We start from the raw sequence: 8,240 nt of genomic DNA, 5'->3' as shown, positions 1-8,240 counted from the left end.
GGAAATGCTGCTCTGGGGACTCCATACACAGTGGGACACACACACACACACACACACACACACACACACACACACACGGAACTAAATCAGTATGGCAGAACCAGAAAATGTTTCTTATTGGAGGAAGTCAGCTGTTCAGGAGAAGCACCTTACCCGGCTTTGCCTGGCTTTTTGGGCCCCTCCCACATTCAATCAGGATTTTCCTGTCCCAGCAGTGAAACCAACAGAGACTACCTGTTCACAACCTTGAAGTTCTAATAAGAAAAATAAAATCCACTTTTCCATGATAAATATGCACATTTTTATATGGAAAAATACAGATCAATATTATTCTGTATTATACCTTAAGTTTGGCCCTCTTATCAGTAAATGTTTTTGGAAAGAAAACCCCTTTGAGTTGCTGTATTACTTCACGCTCTTTGGACAACCCCCCCATTTGTGTAACTGATACATTATTTTTGGATATAATTTTAGCAATGGCTCTTTCGTGAACTTTACTCTGTGACAAGTCCTGTGCATAGCACATTGCATGCATTGTGCCATTTAATCTTTACAGTAAATTCATAAGGTATTATTATTATTTTTGCCATTTACAGCTGATGCAACTGAGGCTTGGAGAGTTAGTTGTCCTGCCCAAGGTAGCACATTTGATGATGGCATTTCTAATTTTCCACTCTTATAAATGGCACTGAAGTGCCCATCTTTGGACATAAACTTTGGCCACGTGCTTGATTATTTCCTTATAACTGATTCCGGAAAGAGGATACTTGTGTGATTCTGTGCCCCATCTGGACAGACCTGATTCCCTGAACTTTCTTCCTCTCTCTGCCCCTGTTGCCCCATGACCCCAGGGCTTTCAAAGTTTTCCAGATGTTGTGCCCTGATTCCCTCCCTGATTTTCTGTGACCACCTTCCTGCCACAAACAAAGGAAAGTGAGCTGGGGCTCCTGGGACCCTCCTTCTCTTCCACCGATGTCTCCCGATGTCTTGATATATTGGCCATGTAAAGGCCAATAAGATCAGGTTGGGGTGATGCTGTGACAAGGTGTCAGCACCTATGGCTGTACCTGGATTGTGACAGGCACCTGGGCAAAGTTTCTCTGTGACCCCTGGGTTATGACTGACAAACAGCATCAGTCATCTGAACAGCGGGGCGGAAAGCAGAAGGAAATGTTAAAGGCAGCTGTGGGAAAGGCCCCCCTCACCCCAGGCCTCCTGCCATTGTGAGCCCCGGGACACTGTCAGCCATGAGACCTTCCCAGGTGGAGGCACAAAAGGGTGGGGGCGATGCCAGTCCACAGTAAGCATGGAGTTAACGCCGGGCGCTCTCCCGTCCTCCTCCCCCTGGGGCTGCAGCCTCCCACCGGAAGGCTGAGGATATTTGTAAGCTCAAGGGTGTCCAACTTTTGGAGGTCTCATCCTACATCATCGAAAACATGTTTAAATGAACTCACCTCTCAAATTAATATTGCAAGTTCAGCTGCATTCATTAGTTGCTATCTGCATTATTTTTTAGGCATTTAACGATCATTTATTTATTTATTTCTGTGCTACATTTTTTTTTTCTAATGATCTATTGGAGCCGTATTTTTAAAAGTCCTAATGTTTTTGGAAGTCTTTGAATAAGCCCATAAGCCCTGAGTCGATAACGCCCCATGGGGAAAACAACCCAGCCCTCTCTTGAACTTTCCAGGAAGGGACCTGCTGCCTTGTTTCTGATCCAAGGGCAAACCCTTCCCATGGGGCCTTCTCTACTCAGCCCCCAGACTCACCTTGCATGTCCCCCCTCAGTGCTACAATAGCACTCAGATTCCATCAGCATGTAGAGACGGTTTAGACTGAGGTGCTGTCATATTCGCCTTCTCTGCTGAGAGGTAAGCTGGGACCCTCTCTGTCTGAATCCCTAACGGCTTGGTGATGGGGCCACTAGTTAGTAAGGCCTCAACAAATGCTCATCAAATGCGTGGCAGAAAAGGGTGAATGGCTGGCTTCTCAGGCTGTCTCCAGATCTGGGGTTCTCAAAATGTGCTCCCCGAACCAGAGACATCACCATCCACCAGCAGCTTAGAGGTACAAATTCTTGGGTTCCTACACTCCAGAACTACTGAGTCAGGAACTGTGGACTGATAGGCTCTGAAGATGAAGCACGATGCTCTAGACCAGGGCGTCTCAAACTGTAATGCGCACACAGGCCACCTACAGGTCAAGTCACGTGCAAGTTCTGATTCAGCACGTTTGGGGATGGAACCCCTGAGGTTCTGCATTTCTAGCAAGCTCCCAGGTGATGTGACACTGGTCCATGGACCACAGGTGGAGCAGCAAGACTTTAGGCCGCGGTTCTCAACCTTTCACAAGGGTCACCTAAGACCATCGGAAAACACATATTTTCGATGGCCTTAGGAACCGAGACCTGCTCCTCTATCCGTCTCCAAGCCCACATGCAGATACGCTCACATACGAGTACCCGGCTGCCCCTGTGAAAGGGTTGTTCGAACCCCAAAGGGGTTGTGACCCACAGGCTGAGAACCGCTGCTTTAGACTATGCCGCGCCAAGGCCCAGCGTATTCACTGCTAGCCAGGGAGAAGGAAATCTGTATGTGGATGTGATGACAATCTTCTGAGCCTCAGTTTCCTCCTACGTCCCATGGGGATAATGGGGCTTTTACTTCATGAGGTTATCATCATGGATAAACGAAATAATGTATGCAAAGCACAGTGCTTGGAGCATAATAAATGCACGGAAAGTGTTTTCTCTTCCCTCCGGCCTCTCGACAGAATTCCTTATCATTTTTTTTTTCCTTTCCCATTCGGATCTTAAACCTCTTAAACACAAAGACTGTGCTTTTATCCTTCTGAAGCCAGCCAAGAAAGGTAATGATTTGAATGACTGATGTTAAGTAATGAGAAAAACCTGTAACGTCTCCTCTAATTTTTCTTGCAATCATTTAGGGTTTGACAAACAGGATAAAAAAAAAAAGGTGGGGTGAATTTAGCAGAGGTGAGAGTTAGGATGAGAGAGAAAGAGGTTCTCTTGGCAAGTGAGCTGGGGCTCAGGGAAGCAGAGCTAATATCCGTTTACTGAACACTGACTGCATGCCACCATGCCTCGTATTTGGGTACACAGCCTCATGGGGATGCTGGGGAGGAATGATGGAGGAATGGAATGTGGGGGCCTCGGAAGCATTTTCCTGATTGTGATCATTTGTCTTCCTGTAAGACACAGACCCTCATTTGGACTTGGCTGGGGATTGTGTGGGCAGGGGAGGTATGGGTGTGGGGGGAGGAAGTCAGCATGAAATTAATTCTCTGCCTCCTCTCTGGAATGTCAGTAATGTGCTGAGGACAGTGGGGAGTACAGTGGGCAGTTAGCCCCCTCCTCATCCTCAGAGCCTTTGAGCCTTCCGTGCTGGCAGTTTGGGGACTCCTAGGTCCCCACGCCTGTGGCACCCTGCTCCTTGCTTATCACTTCCATCCTGGAGAACCAATCTATCTTCCCTGCTTCCGTCATCCACTAGGAGGAGGCCTGACCCGCCCTTTGCTAGGGTTTCCCTCATAATGACTCTCACAGGTCACTGGATGGGACAGCAACCATCAGTGACAAAGTCCAGCTGAGCCTGCTCCAGATGGAACACTTTGGCCAATCAGGAAGGCTGGGAACCCAGCCACCCTGCCCAAGGCTCACTACAGTTTCACCCTGATGTGTCATTTTGCTCCCGCTCAACTGCCCTCACTATCTCTGTAACCAGCCACTGAACTGGCCAAGGCAACTGGGCCTTTACGTTACCATGTACTCAATGGCTCTAGAACTGTGTTAAAATATTTCGTATGTAGATGAGTGTCAGAGTCACACGAGCTTGTGTTTATACAGTCTTATAGTAGAAAAAGGACCTCAACATGCTCCCGTCAAATGCTCTCATTTGCAGTGCAGAGGACTCAGGGGACTTACCTGAGAGCCTGCAGCCAGGTGATCAGTGGAAAACCAGTGCCCAGCGCCTTTTCAGTTTCGTCATAGCCGGCTCCAGCTCCTGGGAAATGCTGCTCGCCTTATTGACCTGGGAGTGAGCATGGATGGGGTTGCCAAGTTCTAGCTCGACAGATAGATGACCACAGGTGTCTTCTTGCTGGCAGATGCTTCTAGAAATAATAGAAAAATGTCTATGGCATGTGGAGCACTGCTCGCCTGTGTGGAAGAAAGTCCCCAGTCCTCTGGTCCAGGAAGCTTTGAGCTGACAGGTCAGCGAGGGAGCTCATCATAGAGAGTAAGAGAAATCCTGGGGTGGCAGGAACCATACGACTTTGTAGGATGGGGATGACAAGGTGGGGACACAGCAGGCTGTTCTCATTCTGTTTAGTGCCTACAATTGAGATGGTGAGGGCTCCTTCAAATTTACATATACTAAATACCATAATCAGTCTCTATTTATATATCTCTATCTCTCCACTTCTGTCATCTATAATATATATATATATATATATAAAATATAGTTTTTCCATTATTAAATTAATACATGCTTGTTGTAGATTGCTTGGAAAATATAGAAATAGAAGAGGAAAGGAAACCACATATAGTTTTGACACAAAGAGACAAACGTTATTCTTACAGGTGCATTCCCATATATTTCCATGTATTGTTTTACCCAGTCAAGTTCATGCTGAGTCTATCTTTTCATATCTTAACAAGTGTGTTTTCCATGTTATTACCAATTCTCCATCAACAGTCCCCCTTTTTGGGTACATAGCAGTTCACCATTGTTTGTTTAACCATTTAATGACTATTGAACATTTGGATTGTTTCCAAATTTTTCACACAACACTGTGGAAATAAAAACCATCTTCGTACCCATAGCTTTAATAGGTTCGAGTGAATGGCTCATAATAATGATTATTCCTCAATAGCTCATTGAGACCGGAATGCTATGAAGTTTTTTCAGGAGGGATTCCTAGAGATGGAGGACCACTTGACTGAAGGTTGATCCAAGTTCCTAATGTGTGGCCGAATTATTTTTTAAAAGGATGGTTCCAATTTTCCTTCCCATCAGCCCTGTTTGACAGACACATGAAAGGGTACCTGAGTCACTGCCAAAGGGACACAAGAGTGCAGGAGGTTGGGCTCAGAGGTCAGAATGTCTGGGTTTGCATTACAACATGCCCGACTTACCAATTGTGCAGTCCAAACGCAAGTTAGTTAGCCTCCATGGGCCTCAGTTTTCTCACTTTAACAATGGGAGGATGCAGTGACTCCCTCTTAAGGTTCCTTTAAGAATTAGATGCATCATGGAATGTAAGTGCTTAGACTGGTGTGCATCATAAGCTCTCAACAACAACAACAATGACTAATAATGATAATAATAACTGCCGAGGTCTCAAGGACCCCAGCCCTTGGTTCATGCTCATGGACTACATACCGGGCGGGGGCGGGGGGGGTGCCCCTGTGCTCAGATGGAGTCGAAGCACATGCTTCTCCTTGTACACTCTGCTGAACAAATTCTTATAATTTAATCATGACTTTTAATGTTTGAAATGGTGGCTTTTACATTTTACCGAGGCGCCATTGCTGGCTCCTCTGTGTTATACTCTCTGTTTATATTGCAATGCAAATTATTCCTGGTGGAGAGTTTACAAACTGCACTTCCATTATTAATAGGGTTATGATTTTCCCCATTCCACTCTTATCTCTATTGCTCGTGTCATACATAATTCATGCTCACTACCCTTTGCTGGTCTCAGTGCCAGGGTACAGCAGTCTCTCTCTCTCTCTCTCTCTCTCTCTCTCTCTCTCTCTCTCTCTCTCCCTGATGACAGTAATTGGTATGCAGTAAGAGGAGAATGACCATGTCCCGAGCTTTGGGCTCTCTCTAAAGGTGTTCCCTGGAGGGACTCAGACACCGAGGAAATAGAAGCATCTGCAGTCAAGGCTTGAGTTCCAGCGCCACCTGAGCTCTGAATTCTTGGTAGACACCCGTAGGGCTTCCCGGGGCCCTAAAACAGAATTGGCCAGTCAGATGGAAACTTTGGTTGAGGATGGTCATAGGATTGCCGTGAGGGCTGCCGTGGCAGGTCGAGGGATCAGCTCAGTGTGCCCCAGCTGGTTTCTTGCTGGTGTGGTCTGAGTGTGTTTGTGGAAAAGACAGAATCTCCATCACTACCCCACACTCACTGAATGCCCCTTCCTGCAGGTGAAGGATACCCAGCCTTTTATACACCCACCCTGACGTCTAAGCCCCTGCATTAGCCCTTCTCGCTGAAAATATCCACCAAGACTGAGTCTCATCAGACAATTCCATGATGGGATTGGACAGGCATGTGTCTCAAGATTAAGCATCATTCTACATGCTTGGGGACCACAGGTAGGCAGACCCTCATGAAGCTCTCAAGGTCTTAGAGGAAACTGAGGCCACAGCCTGAGGCTGCTGAGCCCCAGGACAGCAGATGATATCCAGGGCAATTGTTCTCTGAAACCACTTTGCCAGGCCTTCCCAGCTTGGGGGACAATCACAGGCCAATTGCCACCATCAGAGTGGAAATGAAGCCTTTTTTGACCCAAGTTCCCCAACCTTCCCTAGATGAGTGGACCGGGAAGTGCCTGTATCTTCTCTACAGGAAGCTCTTCTTTCTCACAACATTGTCCTCCTTGCACGCACCCTGTCACCCTCCTTAGTCAGCCTCACGCCACAATTCTCAAGAGGCTGACCACCAGGATGGGCTTCTGTTCTCAACTGACAGCAGCACCTTCCACTCTGTCATTCCTGCGCAGGATTAACTCCTTGCTTGTTCTCATTGGTCAAGTCTGGGCCCAGCTCCCACCCCAAGCCTGGGGTGGGTGGAAGGGTATTGGAAGAAGTGAAGTGTCATTCACAAAGCTTCTCTTGCTGATGACCAATGGTGAGGGCCTGGAGGATAGGGCCGGTTCATCGGCTCCTTCTTTCCCTAGATGCCCTTATCGGGTGTCCGTGAGTTGAGGGCACCTTTGTTCCTCTCCTATGGGACGGGTCTTAATTCCTGTAGTCCAGGACTCACTACAGAATGTCATGATTCCTCTGACTCTAAATCCTGGGATTTTGTACGCCTAGGGGGCTGCCTGATTTTCAGAGGCCAGAGCAAACCACCCGATCTGAGAGAGAGCCCCAAAGGCCCTTCCTAAAGGCCCCGATTGGACACTCTGTGGGTCTATTTCCTCACTACATCCCTGACAGTGACAGGAACACTTCAACTCCCTGCCCAGCACTTTCTCCCCTTTCCTGGCAGGCTCCGAACCCCACCCTCTACTGTCATCGCTGCTTCCCCTCTCCTCCCCCTGCTCCCTCGATCATGCGCCTAGGTACCGAAGCATACTTACACAGATACACGCCTGTGAAGGTACACGCAGCCACACACACACACACACACACACACACACACACACAGAGCACGGACACACACACACAGGAACATACATAGAAGTTACCAACACAAATCCTCAGAAATCGAGGCGAAAGCACAGAGAGGCCCGTATACTCACACGTGGGTATACTGAGTCCCCCCCGCCCCCACATGTGAGCAGACGCATACATATGTGGACACAGCCACACACGGGCATACAAACACACGGAGGCACACCCAAACATGTGCACAGAAAACAGCACACGGGCATAAACACATGCAAACGCACGCCGTGCTCACATCCGGGAAACCCTGCTATTTCCCCCATGCCCTGGGGGGCGTGGAAAGCCACAGCCGAAATACTCAGACCCACTCGCACCTCAAGGGCCCCTCGTTACCCACTGAATCATGAAGTGCTTTCCTGTCTAAGTTTATATGCTTCTGGCAAAAGGGAACTGCTTATTTCCAAGAAGTGGAGCCAGGGGAGTATGCTGACCCGCGCTGTGGCTCTGGCACATTTCGATGTCCTGTCTTCCCACACTGTTCTGTTTACACAGCTTCTGCTTCTCCGGGGCCCTAAGAGGTACCACCTCTGTGCACCAGCGGAGTGAGCGGAGCAGAGCAGAGCTACGATGTTTAAAGTGTCTATGTATCCGCCATTTACAATACCCCCTTGGTCATTGCCAAAGATCTTGGGGTCACTGCTGCTACCCTCTTTTCTGAGGGTCTTGATTCTTAGCTCCAGGAGCTAACAGTCACTTTCAAGCCTCTTATTTATGGCAGGTCTCTCAATAAAGAGTCTCCATTGGCCAACCGAAGAGGTTACTTTGTGCTGGGGACTCTGCTTTACACAAATTAACCCCATCCAAGGCAGGTGTTTT

This window comes from Hipposideros armiger, unplaced genomic scaffold (assembly GCF_001890085.2).
Source record: "Hipposideros armiger isolate ML-2016 unplaced genomic scaffold, ASM189008v1 scaffold_31, whole genome shotgun sequence".
Taxonomy (NCBI): Eukaryota; Metazoa; Chordata; class Mammalia; order Chiroptera; family Hipposideridae; genus Hipposideros; species Hipposideros armiger.
The sequence above is the reverse complement of the archived record's forward strand: the minus strand, read 5'-3'. Positions refer to the sequence as shown.